Genomic DNA, 21,387 nt, shown 5'->3' on the forward strand with positions numbered 1-21,387 from the left:
TGAGTGAACCGTGTTTCATGGCGAGAACGCTTTTTTCTATGGGTTGCCACGGTAACACGCTTTCTCCTATCAGAAAGATTTGAATAACTTTTGGTCCCCATCTTGTCACGAAGCTCCATGGCGAACGTGGAGCCAATAGCATGAATCGCCTCAGACTAGTTCGTTCAAATGCGATGCGCTTAAAGTGATAAAAAGGGCATAAACGCCAAGATGGCGGACACCCCGTTGCCATGGTAACAGGTTCTCAATAGAGTTTTTTGCTCGTCTTGGTTACTTATACATGTGTACCGAATTTCATAGCCATAGGTCAAAGTAGACTATCGGGCCCCTAGGGGCCCCCCCCCAAAATGCGCCCCACCCACAATACATATTACAATGCGTGAAGGACCTACCAAACATGAATTATTTTAATTTTGGTTCCGATCGGATGTATTTCTGCGAAGATATGAGTGAACCGTGTTTCATGGCGAGAACGCTTTTTTCCATGGGTTGCCACGGTAACACGCTTTCTCCTATCAAAAAGATTTGAATAACTTTTGGTACCCATCTTGTCACGAAGCTCCATGGCGAATGTGGAGCCAATAGCATGAATCGCCTCAGACTAGTTCGTTCAAATGCGATGCGCCCAAATTGACAAAAACGGGCCAAAAAATGGCCGCAAACGCCAAGATGGCGGAAAGCCCGTTGCCATGACAACAGGCGTTTCAATGACTTTTTTACTTGTCTTGATGTGATAGACATGTGTACCGAATTTTGTCGTCCTACGTCAAACTAAATTTTTTTGACCCCATTCTAGAGGCCATTTTTGGCGTTTCTAGGGGGCGCCGTCGAGGCATTTTTGCATTGGCGTGCACGCGGACCCCAGAATATCGCTATTTTCGCCGGGACTGAGGTGTGTGCCAAGTTTCGCAACTTTTCACGGGGCCTAAGGGGGTGAAAAATAGCCGAGTTGTGCTCAGAACGAGGAGAATAATAATAAACATTACAATAACAATAGGGCCCTGCCATACTTCGTATGGCTCGGACCCTAATAAACATTACAATAACAATAGGGCCCTGCCATACTTCGTATGGCGAGGACCCTAATTAAAGCCGCAAGCGGCATCCATCGGGTCCTCGCCTCATGCCGAACCCTCCACCCGAACTCACCACAAAGCTTCCGGGTAGATGTGAAGTAAAAGGCATGAATCCAAAAGTAGTTTGTTAAAAAATAATGCACATTCAGTAATAAAAAGGCATAAACGCCAAGATGGCGGACACCATGTTGCCATGGTAACAGGTGGTCAATGCACTTTTTTACTCGCCTTGGGTTGTTACACATGTGTGCCGAATTTCGTAGCCTAAGATGAAAGTAGACAATCGGGCCCCTGAGGGCCCCCCCCAAAAAGTGCCCCCCCCACAATACATTCTATAATGTGTTAAGGACCTACCAAATATGAATAGTTAAAGTTTTGGTGCACATCGCATGAATTTGTGCAAAGATATAAGCAAACCGTGTTTCATGGCGAGAAGGTTTTTTTCCAAGATGGCGGACACTCCAGTGCCATGGTAACAGGTGCTTAATTGAGTTTTATGCTTGTCTTGGGATGATACACATGTGTGCCGAATTTCGTAGCCCGAGATGAAAGTAGACGATCGGGCCCCTGGGGGCCCCCCCAAAAAGTGTCCCCCCCACAATACATTCTATAATGTGTTAAGGACCTACCAAATATTAATATTTACAGTTTTGGTGCACATCGCATGAATTTGTGCAAAGATATAAGCAAACCGTGTTTCATGGCGAGAAGGTTTTTTTCCAAGATGGTGGACACTCCAGTGCCATGGTAACAGGTGTTTAATATAGTTTTTTGCTTGTCTAGGGTTGATACACATGTGTGCCGAATTTCGTAGCCCTAGCTCAAAGTAGACGATCGGGCCCCTAGGGCCCCCCCCCAAAATGTGCCCCCCCCACAATACATATATCAATGCGTTAAGGACCTACCAAATATGAATTATTGGAATTTTGGTTCCGATCGGATGCATTTCTGCAGAGATTTAAGCAAACCGTGTTTCATGGCGAGAACGCATTTTTCCATGGGTTGCCACGGTAACACGCTTTCACCTATCAAAAAGATTTGAATAACTTTTGGTCCCCATCTTGTCACGAAGCTCCATGGCGAACGTGGAGCCAATAGCATGAATCCCCTCAGACTAGTTCGTTCAAATGCGATGCGCCCAAATTGATAAAAAGAGCATAAACGCCAAGATGGCGGCCACCCCGTTGCCATGGTAACAGGTTCTCAATAGAGTTTTTTGCTCGTCTTGGTTACTTATACATGTGTACCGAATTTCGTAGCCATAGGTCAAAGTAGACGATCGGGCCCCTAGGGGCCCCCCCAAAATGCGCCCCCCCCACAATACATATTACAATGCGTGAAGGACCTACCAAATATGAATTATTGGAATTTTGGTTCCGATCGGATGCATTTCTGCGAAGATATAAGCAAACCGTGTTTCATGGCGAGAACGCTTTTTTCCATGGGTTGCCACGGTAACACGCTTTCTCCTATCAGAAAGATTTGAATAACTTTTGGTCCCCATCTTGTCACGAAGCTCCATGGCGAATGTGGAGCCAATAGCATGAATCCCCTCAGACTAGTTCGTTCAAATGCGATGCGCCCTAATTGACAAAAACGGGCAAAAAAATGGCCGCAAACGCCAAGATGGCGGAAAGCCCGTTGCCATGACAACAGGCATTTCAATGACTTTTTTACTTGTCTGGATGTGATAGACATGTGTACCGAATTTCGTCGTCCTACGTCAAACTAAAATTTTTTTCCCCCATTCTAGAGGCCATTTTTGGCGTTTCTAGGGGGCGCCGTCGAGGCATTTTCACATTGGCGTGCACGCGGACCCCAGAATATTGCTATTTTCGCCGGGACTGAGGTGTGTGCCAAGTTTCGCAACTTTTCACGGGGTCTAAGGGGGTCAAAATTGAGTGAGTTGTGCTTAGGAGAATAATAATAAACATTACAATAACAATAGGGCCTTGCCATACTTCGTATGGCTCGGACCCTAATAATAATTAAAGCCGCAAGCGGCATCCATCGGGTCCTCGCCTCATGCCGAACCCTCCACCCGAGTCCTGGTTCTCCTAATGCTACATGTGAAGGACCCGCACAGCCAGTTCATTTTAATAGAGAAATACAATTCACATATTGAGAAAAGAATGTGTGTAAACGCCAAGATGGCGGACAGCCCGTTACCATGGCAACATGTGTTTCATTGACTTTTTAGCTTGTCTTGGGATGATACACATGTGTGCCGAATTTCGTAGCCCGAGATGTAAGTAGACGATCGGGCCCCTAGGGGCCCCCCCAAAAAGTGTCCCCCCCACAATACATTCTATAATGTGTTAAGGACCTACCAAATATGAATAGTTACAGTTTTGGTGCACATCGTATGAATTTGTGCAAAGATATAAGCAAACCGTGTTTCATGGCGAGAAGGTTTTTTTTCCAAGATGGCGGATACCCCGTTGCCATGGTAACGGCTGCACAATGAAGTTTTTTGCTTGTCTTGGGTTGATACACATGTGTGCCGAATTTCGTAGCCCTAGCTCAAAGTAGACGATCGGGCCCCTAGGGGCCGCCCCCAAAATGTGCCCCCCCCACAATACATATTACAACGCGTTAAGGACCTGCCAAATATGAATTATTGGAATTTTGGTTCCAATCGGATGCATTTTGGCAGAGATATAAGCAAACCGTGTTTCATGGCGAGAACGCGTTTTTCCATTGGTTGCCACGGTAACACGCTTTCTCCTATCAGAAAGATTTGAATAACTTTTTGTCCCCATCTTGTCACGAAGCTCCATGGGGAATGTGGAGCCAATAGCATGAATCCCCTCAGACTAGTTCGTTCAAATACGATGCGCTTAAAGTGATAAAAAGGGCATAAACGCCAAGATGGCGGCCACCCCGTTGCCATGGTAACAGGTTCTCAATAGAGTTTTTTGCTCGTCTTGGTTACTTATACATGTGTACCGAATTTCGTAGCCCTAGCTCAAAGTAGACGATCGGGCCCCTAGGGGCCCCCCCAAAATGCGCCCCCCCCACAATATATATTACAAAGCGTGAAGGACCTACCAAATATGAATTATTTTAATTTTGGTTCCGATCGGATGTATTTCTGCGAAGATATGAGTGAACCGTGTTTCATGGCGAGATCGCTTTTTTCCATGGGTTGCCACGGTAACACGCTTTCGCCTATCAAAAAGATTTGAATAACTTTTGGTCCCCATCTCGTCACGAAGCTCCATGGCGAATGTGGAGCCAATAGCATGAATCGCCTCAGACTAGTTCGTTCAAATGCGATGCGCCCAAATTGACAAAAACGGGCAAAAAAATGGCCGCAAACGCCAAGATGGCGGAAAGCCCGTTGCCATGACAACAGGCGTTTCAATGACTTTTTTACTTGTCTTGATGTGATAGACATGTGTACCGAATTTCGTCGTCCTACGTCAAACTAAAAATTTTTTTCCCCATTCTAGAGGCCATTTTTGGCGTTTCTAGGGGGCGCTGTCGAGGCATTTTTGCATTGGCGTGCATACAAACGCCAAATTATCGAAATTTTCACCGGACGTGAGGTGTGTGCCAAGTTTCGCAACTTTTCACGGGGTCTAAGGGGGTCAAAATTGAGTGAGTTGTGCTTAGGAGAATAATAATAAACATTACAATAACAATAGGGCCCTGCCATACTTCGTATGGCTCGGACCCTAATTAAAGCCGCAAGCGGCATCCATCGGGTCCTCGCCTCATGCCGAACCCTCCACCCGAACTCGCCACAAAGCTTCCGGGTGGATGTGAAGTAAAAGGCACGAATCCAAAACTAGTTTGTTCAAAAACAATGCACATACAGTGCTAAATTGGTGTAAACGCCAAGATGGCGGACACCCCGTTGCCATGGTAACAGGTGGTCAATGCACTTTTTTACTCACCTTGGGTTGTTACACATGTGTACTGAATTTTGTAGCCCTAGGTCTAAGTAGACAATCGGGCCCCTAGGGGCCCCCCTAAAAAAGTGCCCCCCCCACAATACATTCTATAATGTGTTAAGGACCTGCCAAATATGAATATTTACAGTTTTGGTGCACATCGCATGAATTTGTGCGAAGATATAAGCAAACCGTGTATAATGGCGAGAAGGTTTTTTTTCCAAGATGGCGGAACCTCCGTTACCATGGTAACAGGTTGTTAATTGAGTTTTTTGCTTGTCTGGGGTTGATACACATGTGTGCCGAATTTCGTAGCCCTAGGTCAAAGTAGACGATCGGGCCCCTAGGGGCCCCCCCAAAATGTGCCCCCCAACACAATACATATTACAATGCGTTAAGGACCTCCCAAATATGAATTGTTGGAATTTTGGTTCCAATCGGATCTATTTCTGCGAAGATATGAGTGAACCGTGTTTCATGGCGAGGAGTATTTTTTTCAAGATGGCGGACACTCCGTTACCATGGTAACAGGTTGTTAATTGAGTTTTTTGCTTGTCTAGGGTTGATACACATGTGTGCCGAATTTCGTAGCCCTAGGTCAAAGTAGACGATCGGGCCCCTAGGGGCCCCCCCCAAGATGTGCCCCCCCAACACAATACATATTACAATGCGTTAAGGACCTCCCAAATATGAATTATCAGAATTTTGGTTCCGATCGGATGTATTTCTGCAGGGATATGAGTGAACCGTGTTTCATGGCGAGAACGCTTTTTTCTATGGGTTGCCACGGTAACACGCTTTCTCCTATCAGAAAGATTTGAATAACTTTTGGTCCCCATCTTGTCACGAAGCTCCATGGCGAACGTGGAGCCAATAGCATGAATCGCCTCAGACTAGTTCGTTCAAATACGATGCGCCCAAATTGACAAAAACGGGCAAAAAAATGGCCGCAAACGCCAAGATGGCGGACAGCCCGTTGCCATGAGAACAGGCGTTTCAATGACTTTTTTACTTGTCTTGATGTGATAGACATGTGTACCGAATTTCGTCGTCCTACGTCAAACTAAAAATTTTTTTCCCCATTCTAGAGGCCATTTTTGGCGTTTCTAGGGGGCGCCGTCGAGGCATTTTTGCATTGGCGTGCATACAAACGCCAGATTATCGAAATTTTCACCGGACGTGAGGTGTGTGCCAAGTTTCGCAACTTTTCACGGGGCCTAAGGGGGTCAAAATTGAGCGAGTTGTGCTTAAAATAATAATAAACATTACAATAACAATAGGGCCTTGCCATACTTCGTATGGCTCGGACCCTAATAAACATTACAATAACAATAGGGCCTTGCCATACTTCGTATGGCTCGGACCCTAATTAAAGCCGCAAGCGGCATCCATCGGGTCCTCGCCTCATGCCGAACCGTCCACCCCAGTCCTGGTTCTCCTAATGCTACATGTGAAGGACCCGCACAGCCAGTTCATTTTAATAGAGAAATACAATTCACATATTGAGAAAAGAATGTGTGTAAACGCCAAGATGGCGGACAGCCCGTTACCATGGCAACATGTGTTTCATTGACTTTGTAGCTTGTCTTGGGATGATACACATGTATGCCGAATTTCGTAGCCCGAGATGAAAGTAGACGATCGGGCCCCTTGGGGCCCCCCCAAAAAGTGTCCCCCCCACAATACATTCTATAATGTGTTAAGGACCTACCAAATATGAATAGTTACAGTTTTGGTGCACATCGTATGAATTTGTGCAAAGATATAAGCAAACCGTGTTTCATGGCGAGAAGGTTTTTTTGCAAGATGGCGGACACCCTGTTGCCATGGTAACGGCTGCACAATGAAGTTTTTTGCTTGTCTTGGGTTGATACACGTGTGCCGAATTTCGTAGCCCTAGCTCAAAGTAGACGATCGGGCCCCTAGGGGCCCCCCCGAAAATGTGCCCCCCCCACAATACATATTACAATGCGTTAAGGACCTACCAAATATGAATTATCTGAATTTTGGTTCCGATCGGATGCATTTCTGCAGAGATATAAGCAAACCGTGTTTCATGGCGAGAACGCTTTTTTCCATGGGTTGCCATGGTAACACGCTTTCTCCTATCAGAAAGATTTGAATAGCTTTTGGTCCCCATCTTGTCACGAAGCTCCATGGCGAATGTGGAGCCAATAGCCTGAATCCCCTCAGACTAGTTCGTTCAAATACGATGCGCTTAAAGTGATAAAAAGGGCATAAACGCCAAGATGGCGGACACCCCGTTGCCATGGTAACAGGTTCTCAATAGAGTTTTTTGCTCGTCTTGGTTACTTATACATGTGTACCGAATTTCGTAGCCCTAGCTCAAAGTAGACTATCGGGCCCCTAGGGGCCCCCCCCCAAAATGCGCCCCACCCACAATACATATTACAATGCGTGAAGGACCTACCAAACATGAATTATTTTAATTTTGGTTCCGATCGGATGTATTTCTGCGAAGATATGAGTGAACCGTGTTTCATGGCGAGAACGCTTTTTTCCATGGGTTGCCACGGTAACACGCTTTCTCCTATCAAAAAGATTTGAATAACTTTTGGTACCCATCTTGTCACGAAGCTCCATGGCGAATGTGGAGCCAATAGCATGAATCGCCTCAGACTAGTTCGTTCAAATGCGATGCGCCCAAATTGACAAAAACGGGCCAAAAAATGGCCGCAAACGCCAAGATGGCGGAAAGCCCGTTGCCATGACAACAGGCGTTTCAATGACTTTTTTACTTGTCTTGATGTGATAGACATGTGTTCCGAATTTTGTCGTCCTACGTCAAACTAAATTTTTTTGACCCCATTCTAGAGGCCATTTTTGGCGTTTCTAGGGGGCGCCGTCGATGCATTTTTGCATTGGCGTGCACGCGGACCCCAGAATATCGCTATTTTCGCCGGGACTGAGGTGTGTGCCAAGTTTCGCAACTTTTCACGGGGTCTAAGGGGGTCAAAATTGAGTGAGTTGTGCTTAGAACGAGAATAATAATAATAATAATAATTAAAGCCGCAAGCGGCATCCATCGGGTCCTCGCCTCATGCCGAACCCTCCACCCGAGTCCTGGTTCTCCTAATGCTACATGTGAAAGACCCGCACAGCCAGTTCATTTTAATAGAGAAATACAATTCACATATTGAGAAAAGATTGTGTGTAAACGCCATGATGGCGGACAGCCCGTTACCATGGCAACATGTGTTTCATTGACTTTTTAGCTTGTCTTGGGATGATACACATGTGTGCCGAATTTCGTAGCCCGAGATGAAAGTAGACGATAGGGCCCCTTGGGGCCCCCCCAAAAAGGTTCCCCCCCACAATACATTCTATAATGTGTTAAGGACCTACCAAATATGAATAGTTACAGTTTTGGTGCACATCGTATGAATTTGTGCAAAGATATAAGCAAACCGTGTTTCATGGCGAGAAGTTTTTTTTCCAAGATGGCGGACACCCCGTTACCATGGTAACGGCTGCACAATGAAGTTTTTTGCTTGTCTTGGGTTGATACACATGTGTGCCGAATTTCGTAGCCCTAGCTCAAAGTAGACGATCGGGCCCCTAGGGGCCACCCCCAAAATGTGCCCCCCCCACAATACATATTACAATGCGTTAAGGACCTGCCAAATATGAATATTTGGAATTTTGGTTCCAATCGGATGCATTTTGGCAGAGATATAAGCAAACCGTGTTTCATGGCGAGAACGCTTTTTTCCATGGGTTGCCACGGTAACACGCTTTCGCCTATCAAAAAGATTTGAATAACTTTTGGTCCCCATCTCGTCACGAAGCTCCATGGCGAATGTGGAGCCAATAGCATGAATCGCCTCAGACTAGTTCGTTCAAATGCGATGCGCCCAAATTGACAAAAACGGGCAAACAAATGGCCGCAAACGCCAAGATGGCGGAAAGCCCGTTGCCATGACAACAGGCGTTTCAATGACTTTTTTACTTGTCTTGATGTGATAGACATGTGTACCGAATTTCGTCGTCCTACGTCAAACTAAAATTTTTTTTCCCTATTCTAGAGGCCATTTTTGGTGTTTCTAGGGGGCGCTGTCAAGGCATTTTTGCATTGGCGTGCATACAAACGCCAAATTATCGAAATTTTCAGCGGACGTGAGGTGTGTGCCAAGTTTCGCAACTTTTCACGGGGTCTAAGGGGGTCAAAATTGAGTGAGTTGTGCTTAGAACGAGAACGAGAATAATAATAATTAAAGCCGCAAGCGGCATCCATCGGGTCCTCGCCTCATGCCGAACCCTCCACCCGAACTCACCACAAAGCTTCCGGGTAGATGTGAAGTAAAAGGCATGAATCCAAAACTAGTTTGTTAAAAAATAATGCACATTCAGTAATAAATAGGCATAAACGCCAAGATGGTGGACACCATGTTGCCATGGTAACAGGTGGTCAATGCACTTTTTTACTCGCCTTGGGTTGTTACACATGTGTGCCGAATTTCGTAGCCTAAGATGAAAGTAGACAATCGGGCCCCTGAGGGCCCCCCCAAAAAGTGCCCCCCCCACAATACATTCTATAATGTGTTAAGGACCTACCAAATATGAATAGTTAAAATTTTGGTGCACATCGCATGAATTTGTGCAAAGATATAAGCAAACCGTGTTTCATGGCGAGAAGGCTTTTTTCCAAGATGGCGGACACTCCAGTGCCATGGTAACAGGCTCTTAATTGAGTTTTATGCTTGTCTCGGGTTGATACACATGTGTGCCGAATTTCGTAGCCCTAGCTCAAAGTAGACGATCGGGCCCCTAGGGGCCCCCCCCAAAATGTGCCCCCCCCACAATACATATTACAATGCGTTAAGGACCTACCAAATATGAATAATTGGAATTTTGGTTCCGATCGGATGAATTTCTGCAGAGATATAAGCAAACCGTGTTTCATGGCGAGAACGCATTTTTCCATGGGTTGCCACGGTAACACGCTTTCACCTATCAAAAAGATTTGAATAACTTTTGGTCCCCATCTTGTCACAAAGCTCCATGGGGAATGTGGAGCCAATAGCATGAATCCCCTCAGACTAGTTCGTTCAAATACGATGCGCTTAAAGTGATAAAAAGGGCATAAACGCCAAGATGGCGGCCACCCCGTTGCCATGGTAACAGGTTCTCAATAGAGTTTTTTGCTCGTCTTGGTTACTTATACATGTGTACCGAATTTCGTAGCCCTAGCTCAAAGTAGACGATCGGGCCCCTAGGGGCCCCCCCAAAATGCGCCCCCCCCACAATATATATTACAATGCGTGAAGGACCTACCAAATATGAATTATTTTAATTTTGGTTCCGATCGGATGTATTTCTGCGAAGATATGAGTGAACCGTGTTTCATGGCGAGATCGCTTTTTTCCATGGGTTGCCACGGTAACACGCTTTCACCTATCAAAAAGATTTGAATAACTTTTGGTCCCCATCTTGTCACGAAGCTCCATGGCGAATGTGGAGCCAATAGCATGAATCGCCTCAGACTAGTTCGTTCAAATGCGATGCGCCCAAATTGACAAAAACGGGCAAAAAAATGGCCGCAAACGCCAAGATGGCTGACATCCCGTTGCCATGACGCCAGGTCTACGATTGACTTTTTTGGTCGTCTTGAGGTGGTAGACATGTGTACCGAATTTCGTTGTCCTACGTGAAAGTAGACTTTTGACACCCCATTTTATTTTCCATCTTTGGCGTTTCTAGGGGGCGCCGTCGAGGCATTTTTACATTGGCGTGCACATGGACCCCAGAATATCGCTATTTTCGCCGGGACTGAGGTGTGTGCCAAGTTTCGCAACTTTTCACCAGGTCTAAGGGGGTCAAAATTGAGTGAGTTGTGCTGAGGAAAAAAATAATAATAATAATAATTAAAGCCGCAAGCGGCATCCATCGGGTCCTCGCCTCATGCCGAACCCTCCACCCGAGTCCTGGTTCTCCTAATGCTACATGTGAAGGACCCGCACAGCCAGTTCATTTTAATAGAGAAATACAATTCACATATTGAGAAAAGAATGTGTAAACGCCAAGATGGCGGACAGCCCGTTACCATGGCAACATGTGTTTCATTGACTTTTTAGCTTGTCTTGGGATGATACACATGTGTGCCGAATTTCGTAGCCCGAGATGAAAGTAGACGATCGGGCCCCTAGGGGCCCCCCCAAAAAGTGTCCCCCCCACAATACATTCTATAATGTGTTAAGGACCTACCAAATATGAATAGTTACAGTTTTGGTGCACATCGTATGAATTTGTGCAAAGATATAAGCAAACCGTGTTTCATGGCGAGAAGGTTTTTTTTCCAAGATGGCGGATACCCCGTTGCCATGGTAACGGCTGCACAATGAAGTTTTTTGCTTGTCTTGGGTTGATACACATGTGTGCCGAATTTCGTAGCCCTAGCTCAAAGTAGACGATCGGGCCCCTAGGGGCCCCCCCCAAAATGTGCCCCCCCCACAATACATATTACAACGCGTTAAGGACCTGCCAAATATGAATTATTGGAATTTTGGTTCCAATCGGATGCATTTTGGCAGAGATATAAGCAAACCGTGTTTCATGGCGAGAACGCGTTTTTCCATGGGTTGCCACGGTAACACGCTTTCTCCTATCAGAAAGATTTGAATAACTTTTTGTCCCCATCTTGTCACGAAGCTCCATGGGGAATGTGGAGCCAATAGCATGAATCCCCTCAGACTAGTTCGTTCAAATACGATGCGCTTAAAGTGATAAAAAGGGCATAAACGCCAAGATGGCGGCCACCCCGTTGCCATGGTAACAGGTTCTCAATAGAGTTTTTTGCTCGTCTTGGTTACTTATACATGTGTACCGAATTTCGTAGCCCTAGCTCAAAGTAGACGATCGGGCCCCTAGGGGCCCCCCCAAAATGCGCCCCCCCCACAATATATATTACAATGCGTGAAGGACCTACCAAATATGAATTATTTTAATTTTGGTTCCGATCGGATGTATTTCTGCGAAGATATGAGTGAACCGTGTTTCATGGCGAGATCGCTTTTTTCCATGGGTTGCCACGGTAACACGCTTTCGCCTATCAAAAAGATTTGAATAACTTTTGGTCCCCATCTCGTCACGAAGCTCCATGGCGAATGTGGAGCCAATAGCATGAATCGCCTCAGACTAGTTCGTTCAAATGCGATGCGCCCAAATTGACAAAAACGGGCAAAAAAATGGCCGCAAACGCCAAGATGGCGGAAAGCCCGTTGCCATGACAACAGGCGTTTCAATGACTTTTTTACTTGTCTTGATGTGATAGACATGTGTACCGAATTTCGTCGTCCTACGTCAAACTAAAATTTTTTTTCCCCATTCTAGAGGCCATTTTTGGCGTTTCTAGGGGGCGCTGTCGAGGCATTTTTGCATTGGCGTGCATACAAACGCCAAATTATCGAAATTTTCACCGGACGTGAGGTGTGTGCCAAGTTTCGCAACTTTTCACGGGGTCTAAGGGGGTCAAAATTGAGCGAGTTGTGCTTAAAATAATAAACATTACAATAACAATAGGGCCTTGCCATACTTCGTATGGCTCGGACCCTAATTAAAGCCGCAAGCGGCATCCATCGGGTCCTCGCCTCATGCCGAACCCTCCACCCGAACTCGCCACAAAGCTTCCGGGTGGATGTGAAGTAAAAGGCACGAATCCAAAGCTAGTTTGTTCAAAAACAATGTACATACAGTGCTAAATGGGCGTAAACACCAAGATGGCGGACACCCCGTTGCCATGGTAACAGGTGGTCAATGCACTTTTTTACTCGCCTTGGGTTGTTACACATGTGTGCCGGATTTCGTAGCCATAGGTGAAAGTAGACAATCGGGCTCCTGAGGGCCCCCCCCAGAAAGTGCCCCCCCCCCCACAATACATTCTATAATGTGTTAAGGACCTACCAAATATGAATAGTTAAAGTTTTGGTGCACATCGCATGAATTTGTGCAAAGATATAAGCAAACCGTGTTTCATGGCGAGAAGGTTTTTTTCCAAGATGGCGGACACTCCATTGCCATGGTAACAGGTGCTTAATTGAGTTTTTTGCTTGTCTAGGGTTGATACACATGTGTGCCGGATTTCGTAGCCCTAGCTCAAAGTAGACGATCGGGCCCCTAGGGGCCCCCCCAAAATGTGCCCCCCCCCCTACAATACATATTACAATGCGTTAAGGACCTACCAAATATGAAGTATTGGAATTTTGGTTCCGATCGGATGTATTTCTGCGAAGATATGAGTGAACCGTGTTTCATGGCGAGGAGTATTTTTTTCAAGATGGCGGACACCCCGTTGCCATGGTAACAGGTTCTCAATAGAGTTTTTTGCTCGTCTTGGTTACTTATACATGTGTACCGAATTTCGTAGCCCTAGGTCAAAGTAGACGATCGGGCCCCTAGGGGCCGCCCCCAAAATGTGCCCCCTCCACAATACATATTACAATGCGTTAAGGACCTACCAAATATGAATGATTGGAATTTTGGTTCCGATCGGATGCATTTCTGCAGAGATATAAGCAAACCGTGTTTCATGGCGAGAACGCTTTTTTCCATGGGTTGCCACGGTAACAAGCTTTCTCCTATCAGAAAGATTTGAATAACTTTTGGTCCCCATCTTGTCACGAAGCTCCATGGCGAATGTGGAGCCAATAGCATGAATCGCCTCAGACTAGTTCGTTCAAATACGATGCGCTTAAAGTGATAAAAAGGGCATAAACGCCAAGATGGCGGACACCCCGTTGCCATGGTAACAGGTTCTCAATAGAGTTTTTTTGCTCGTCTTGGTTACTTATACATGTGTACCGAATTTCGTAGCCATAGGTCAAAGTAGACAATCGGGCCCCTAGGGGCCCCCCCGAAAATGTGCCCCCCCCCACAATACATATTACAATGCGTTAAGGACCTACCAAATATGAATTATCTGAATTTTGGTTCCGATCGGATGTATTTCTGCGAAGATATGAGTGAACCGTGTTTCATGGCGAGAACGCTTTTTTCCATGGGTTGCCACGGTAACACGCTTTCTCCTATCAGAAAGATTTGAATAGCTTTTGGTCCCCATCTTGTCACGAAGCTCCATCGCGAATGTGGAGCCAATAGCCTGAATCCCCTCAGACTAGTTCGTTCAAATGCGATGCGCTTAAAGTGATAAAAAGGGCATAAACGCCAAGATGGCGGACACCCCGTTGCCATGGTAACAGGTTCTCAATAGAGTTTTTTGCTCGTCTTGGTTACTTATACATGTGTACCGAATTTCATAGCCATAGGTCAAAGTAGACTATCGGGCCCCTAGGGCCCCCCCCCCAAAATGCGCCCCACCCACAATACATATTACAATGCGTGAAGGACCTACCAAACATGAATTATTTTAATTTTGGTTCCGATCGGATGTATTTCTGCGAAGATATGAGTGAACCGTGTTTCATGGCGAGAACGCTTTTTTCCATGGGTTGCCACGGTAACACGCTTTCTCCTATCAAAAAGATTTGAATAACTTTTGGTACCCATCTTGTCACGAAGCTCCATGGCGAATGTGGAGCCAATAGCATGAATCGCCTCAGACTAGTTCGTTCAAATGCGATGCGCCCAAATTGACAAAAACGGGCCAAAAAATGGCCGCAAACGCCAAGATGGCGGAAAGCCCGTTGCCATGACAACAGGCGTTTCAATGACTTTTTTACTTGTCTTGATGTGATAGACATGTGTACCGAATTTTGTCGTCCTACGTCAAACTAAATTTTTTTGACCCCATTCTAGAGGCCATTTTTGGCGTTTCTAGGGGGCGCCGTCGAGGCATTTTTGCATTGGCGTGCACGCGGACCCCAGAATATCGCTATTTTCGCCGGGACTGAGGTGTGTGCCAAGTTTCGCAACTTTTCACGGGGCCTAAGGGGGTGAAAAATAGCCGAGTTGTGCTCAGAACGAGGAGAATAATAATAAACATTACAATAACAATAGGGCCCTGCCATACTTCGTATGGCTCGGACCCTAATTAAAGCCGCAAGCGGCATCCATCGGGTCCTCGCCTCATGCCGAACCCTCCACCCGAGTCCTGGTTCTCCTAATGCTACATGTGAAGGACCCGCACAGCCAGTTCATTTTAATAGAGAAATACAATTCACATATTGAGAAAAGAATGTGTAAACGCCAAGATGGCGGACAGCCCGTTACCATGGCAACATGTGTTTCATTGACTTTTTAGCTTGTCTTGGGATGATACACATGTGTGCCGAATTTCGTAGCCCGAGATGAAAGTAGACGATCGGGCCCCTAGGGGCCCCCCCAAAAAGTGTCCCCCCCACAATACATTCTATAATGTGTTAAGGACCTACCAAATATGAATAGTTACAGTTTTGGTGCACATCGTATGAATTTGTGCAAAGATATAAGCAAACCGTGTTTCATGGCGAGAAGGTTTTTTTTCCAAGATGGCGGATACCCCGTTGCCATGGTAACGGCTGCACAATGAAGTTTTTTGCTTGTCTTGGGTTGATACACATGTGTGCCGAATTTCGTAGCCCTAGCTCAAAGAAGACGATCGGGCCCCTAGGGGCCGCCCCCAAAATGTGCCGCCCCCACAATACATATTACAACGCGTTAAGGACCTACCAAATATGAATTATTGGAATTTTGGTTCCGATCGGATGTATTTCTGCAGAAATATAAGCAAACCGTGTTTCATGGCGAGAACGCTTTTTTCCATGGGTTGCCACGGTAACACGCTTTCTCCTATCAGAAAGATTTGAATAACTTTTGGTCCCCATCTTGTCACGAAGCTCCATGGCGAATGTGGAGCCAATAGCCTGAATCCCCTCAGACTAGTTCGTTGAAATACGATGTGCTTAAAGTGATAAAAAGGGCATAAACGCCAAGATGGCGGACACCCCGTTGCCATGGTAACAGGTTGTCAATAGAGTTTTTTGCTCGTCTTGGTTACTTATACATGTGTACCGAATTTCGTAGCCCTAGGTCAAAGTAGACTATCGGGCCCCTAGGGGCCCCCCCAAAATGCGCCCCCCCCCCACAATACATATTACAATGCGTGAAGGACCTACCAAACATGAATTATTGTAATTTTGGTTCCGATCGGATGTATTTCTGCGAAGATATGAGTGAACCGTGTTTCATGGCGAGATCGCTTTTTTCCATGGGTTGCCACGGTAACACGCTTTCGCCTATCAAAAAGATTTGAATAACTTTTGGTCCCCATCTTGTCACGAAGCTCCATGGCGAATGTGGAGCCAATAGCATGATTCGCCTCAGACTAGTTCGTTCAAATGCGATGCGCCCAAATTGACAAAAACGGGCCAAAAAATGGCCGCAAACGCCAAGATGGCGGAAAGCCCGTTGCCATGACAACAGGCGTTTCAATGACTTTTTTACTTGTCTGGATGTGATAGACATGTGTACCGAATTTCGTCATCCTACGTCAAACTAAAATTTTTTTCCCCCATTCTAGAGGCCATTTTTGGCGTTTCTAGGGGGCGCCGTCGAGGCATTTTCACATTGGCGTGCACGCGGACCCCAGAATATCGCTATTTTCGCCGGGACTGAGGTGTGTGCCAAGTTTCGCAACTTTTCACGGGGCCTAAGGGGGTCAAAAATGGCCGAGTTGTGCTCAGAACGAGGAGAATAATAATAAACATTACAATAACAATAGGGCCTTGCCATACTTCGTATGGCTCGGACCCTAATTAAAGCCGCAAGCGGCATCCATCGGGTCCTCGCCTCATGCCGAACCCTCCACCCGAGTCCTGGTTCTCCTAATGCTAAATGTGACGGACCCGCACAGCCAGTTCATTTTAATAGAGAAATACAATTCACATATTGAGAAAAGAATGTGTGTAAACGCCAAGATGGCGGACAGCCCGTTACCATGGCAACATGTGTTTCATTGACTTTTTAGCTCGTCTTGGGATGATACACATGTGTGCCGAATTTCGTAGCCCGAGATGAAAGTAGACGATCGGGCCCCTTGGGGCCCCCCCAAAAAGTGTCTCCCCCACAATACATTCTATAATGTGTTAAGGACCTACCAAATATGAATAGTTACCGTTTTGGTGCACATCGTATGAATTTGTGCAAAGATATAGGCAAACCGTGTTTGATGGCGAGAAGGTTTTTTTGCAAGATGGCGGACACCCTGTTGCCATGGTAACGGCTGCACAATGAAGTTTTTTGCTTGTCTTGGGTTGATACACATGTGTGCCGAATTTCGTAGCCCTAGGTCAAAGTAGACGATCGGGCCCCTAGGGGCCCCCCCTAAAATGTGCCCCCCCCACAATACATATTACAATGCGTTAAGGACCTGCCAAATATGAATTATTGGAATTTAGGTTCCGATCGGATGCATTTTGGCAGAGATATAAGCAAACCGTGTTTCATGGCGAGAACTCTGTTTTCCATGGGTTGCCACGGTAACACGCTTTCTCCTATCATAAAGATTTGAATAACTTTTTGTCCCCATCTTGTCACGAAGCTCCATGGCGAATGTGGAGCCAATAGTATGAATCCCCTCAGACTAGTTCGTTCAAATACGATGCGCTTAAAGTGATAAAAAGGGCATAAACGCCAAGATGGCGGACACCCCGTTGCCATGGTAACAGGTTCTCAATAGAGTTTTTTGCTCGTCTTGGTTACTTATACATGTGTACCGAATTTCGTAGCCCTAGGTCAAAGTAGACTATCGGGCCCCTAGGGGCCCCCCCAAAATGCGCCCCCCCCACAATACATATTGCAATGCATGAAGGACCTACCAAATATAAATTATTTTAATTTTGGTTCCGATCGGATGTATTTCTGCGAAGATATGAGTGAACCGTGTTTCATGGCGAGATCGCTTTTTTCCATGGGTTGCCACGGTAACACGCTTTCGCCTATCAAAAAGATTTGAATAACTTTTGGTCCCCATCTTGTCACGAAGCTCCATGGCGAACGTGGAGCCAATAGCATGAATCCCCTCAGACTAGTTCGTTCAAATGCGATGCGCCCAAATTGACAAAAACGGGCCAAAAAATGGCCGCAAACGCCAAGATGGCGGAAAGCCCGTTGCCATGACAACAGGCGTTTCAATGACTTTTTTACTTGTCTTCATGTGATAGACATGTGTACCGAATTTCGTCGTCCTACGTCAAACTAAAATTTTTTTTCCCCATTCTAGAGGCCATTTTTGGCGTTTCTAGGGGGCGCAGTCGAGGCATTTTTACATTGGCGTGCACGCAGACCCCAGAATATCGCTATTTTCGCCGGGACTGAGGTGTGTGCCAAGTTTCGCAACTTTTCACGGGGTCTAAGGGGGTCAAAATTGAGTGAGTTGTGCTCAGAACGAGGAGAATAATAATAATAAACATTACAATAACAATAGGGCCTTGCCATACTTCGTATGGCTCGGACCCTAATAATTAAAGCCGCAAGCAGCATCCATCGGGTCCTCGCCTCATGCCGAACTCTCCACCCGAGTCCTGGTTCTCCTAATGCTACATGTGAAGGACCCGCACAGCCAGTTCATTTTAATAGAGAAATACAATTCACATATTGAGAAATGAAAGTGTGTAAACCCCAAGATGGCGGACAGCCCGTTACCATGGCAACATGTGTTTCATTGACTTTTTAGCTCGTCTTGGGATGTTAGACATGTGTGCCGAATTTCGTAGCCCGAGATGAAAGTAGACGATCGGGCCCCTTGGGGCCCCCCAAAAAGTGCTCCCCCCACAATACATTCTATAATGTGTTAAGGACCTACCAAATATTAATATTTACAGTTTTGGTGCACATCGTATGAATTAGTGCAAAGATATAAGCAAACCGTGTTTCATGGCGAGAAGGTTTTTTTCCAAGATAGCGGACACTCCGTTGCCATAGTAACAGGTTGTAAATTGAGTTTTTTGCTTGTCTAGGGTTGATACACATGTGTACCGAATTTCGTAGCCCTAGCTCAAAGTAGACGATCGGGCCCCTAGGAGCCCCCCCCCCACAATACATATTACAATGCGTGAAGTACCTACCAAATATGAATTATTGGAATTTTGGTTCCGATCGGATGCATTTCTGCAGAGATATAAGCAAACCGGGTTTCATGGCGAGAACGCTTTTTTCCATGGGTTGCCACGGTAACACGCTTTCTCCTATTAAAAAGATTTGAATAACTTTTGGTCCCCATCTTGTCACGAAGCTCCATGGCGAATGTGGAGCCAATAGCATGAATCCCCTCAGACTAGTTCGTTCAAATACGATGCGCTTAAAGTGATAAAAAGGGCATAAACGCCAAGATGGCGGACACCCCGTTGCCATGGTAACAGGTTCTCAATAGAGTTTTTTGCTCGTCTTGGTTACTTATACATGTGTACCGAATTTCGTAGCCCTAGATCAAAGTAGACTATTGGGCCCCTAGGGGCCCCCCCCAGAATGCGCCCCCCCCACAATACATATTACAAAGCGTGAAGGACCTACCAAATATGAATTATTTTAATTTTGGTTCCGATCGGACGTATTTCTGCGAAGATATGAGTGAACCGTGTTTCATGGCGAGAACGCTTTTTTCCATGGGTTGCCACGGTAACACGCTTTCTCCTATCAAAAAGATTTGAATAACTTTTGGTCCCCATCTTGTCACGAAGCTCTATGGCGAATGTGGAGCCAATAGCATGAATCCCCTCAGACTAGTTCGTTCAAATACGATGCGCCCAAATTGACAAAAACGGGCAAAAAAATGGCCGCAAACGCCAAGATGGCGGACAGCCCGTTGCCATGACAACAGGCGTTTGAATGACTTTTTTACTTGTCTTCATGTGATAGAAATGTGTACCGAATTTCGTCGTCCTACGTCAAACTAAATTTTTTTGACCCCATTCTAGAGGTCATTTTTGGCGTTTCTAGGGGGCGCCGTCGAGGCATTTTTGCATTGGCGTGCACGCGGACCCCAGAATATCGCTATTTTCGCCGGGACTGAGGTGTGTGCCAAGTTTCGCAACTTTTCACGGGGCCTAAGGGGGTCAAAAATGGCCGAGTTGTGCTGACAAAAATAATAAACATTACAATAACAATAGGGCCCTGCCATACTTCGTATGGCTCGGACCCTAATTAAAGCCGCAAGCGGCATCCATCGGGTCCTCGCCTCATGCCGAAGACACCCCGCCCCCCCCCCCTCCATTGTGGACGAGGTGAAGGACCTAGAAAATAGAAATGCAGTTAACTTTGATGCCGATCCAATGTATTTTTATGGACATAAACAATGTCTATCCAGTGAAAAAAAAATGTACTGGTCCACCAAACCATGACTCATGTGGATATGCTGTTCAACCAGTTTCAGAAATTAAACATCAACCCTGTCTGGATTAAAACTCTTTTTCAGAGGTTCAAAGACAACATGCTCAACATCAGGTAAATATTTATATTTATATAAATTATAATTTATTGTTTACTCAGAAAGTTATTGTTAAATAGAGCAGTCACTCATTTAAGACTGTAAAAGCCATAAGTTTATTGACTTGACATCACAGCAAATTATTCTTATGAAGCACATCGCATTTTATTCTTTTGGTATTTAAAGAAAGATTCTTTTATGTTTCATGATAAACCTTTTCTTAATCCAGACTGTGACCTAAACAGGTCAAGTGATCGGTAGAATATAGATTATTATGGTGTTTCATGAATGTTTTTAGTGCATAAAAACCTTCATTATGTTATTATGTTGTTTGGACCAGGATGTCAGTCCCGTCTCTCTGTGAGGACAGCACTGCTGGACAGCCGGTGAAGAGACAGGATGCTGGGACCAGGAGAACAACAGAGGCTGGCTACAGAGGTCAGTCATATTTTCAGTCAAATCCATGTAGTTTATATTCTTACTTTGGTCACATGATGCTAGAACAATACTGAAGATCTGGTACAGAATTATTGACACCCCTTATAAATAGAATTGCTAAGGTCTAACTTTCTTATAATTGAAAACTTTTGATGTTTGCTTCAGGTCTGTGATACCATCCTGGTGCACGCTGAGGAGCAGCTAAACACGACTGTTGAGGCATGTCCCATGTTGGACAAGGCCAAGGCAGAACTGTCCCTCTTCTACAAGAACAGTGAAGTTTAAGGTTGTGGTGCAGAAGTGCCTCTGTAGCAGTTTCTCATAAAGAACAACCTTCAGATGAGTCACAGCCTTCTCCAGATCATTATGTCAACACCATAACAACTGCTGAATCTGAGAAATGCTTTTCTACTCGACTGTGAGACACAGGATCGCCTCAACGCCATGCCATGCTCTTCATGGAGAATAAGCTTGTTGGGGACATTCAGACTTTAATAGGAGGATTATTGAGAGATTTGCCTTAAATAAGGAGAGGAAAACTAAATTCTTCTACCAGTTTTATTTGATCTTTTGTTCTTGGAGAAAACCAAATATGAAA

The 21,387-nt window shown here is 45.6% G+C and overlaps 1 long non-coding RNA gene across 1 annotated transcript in view; it reads left to right on the forward strand.

Moving 5' to 3' along the window:
- LOC306755236 overlaps positions 1-21,048 on the forward strand; it is a 124,686-nt gene extending 103,638 nt beyond the window's left edge. The window contains exons 2-3 of the long non-coding RNA XR_013771290.1: positions 20,692-20,789; positions 20,955-21,048. This is a non-coding gene — a long non-coding RNA (uncharacterized lncRNA). The remainder of the gene's footprint in view (positions 1-20,691; positions 20,790-20,954) is intronic.
- The last annotated feature ends 339 nt before the right edge of the window (positions 21,049-21,387 follow it).

Source organism: Telmatherina bonti, assembly GCF_933228915.1.
Source record: "Telmatherina bonti genome assembly, chromosome: 4".
In the NCBI taxonomy this organism is placed as follows: Eukaryota; Metazoa; Chordata; class Actinopteri; order Atheriniformes; family Telmatherinidae; genus Telmatherina; species Telmatherina bonti.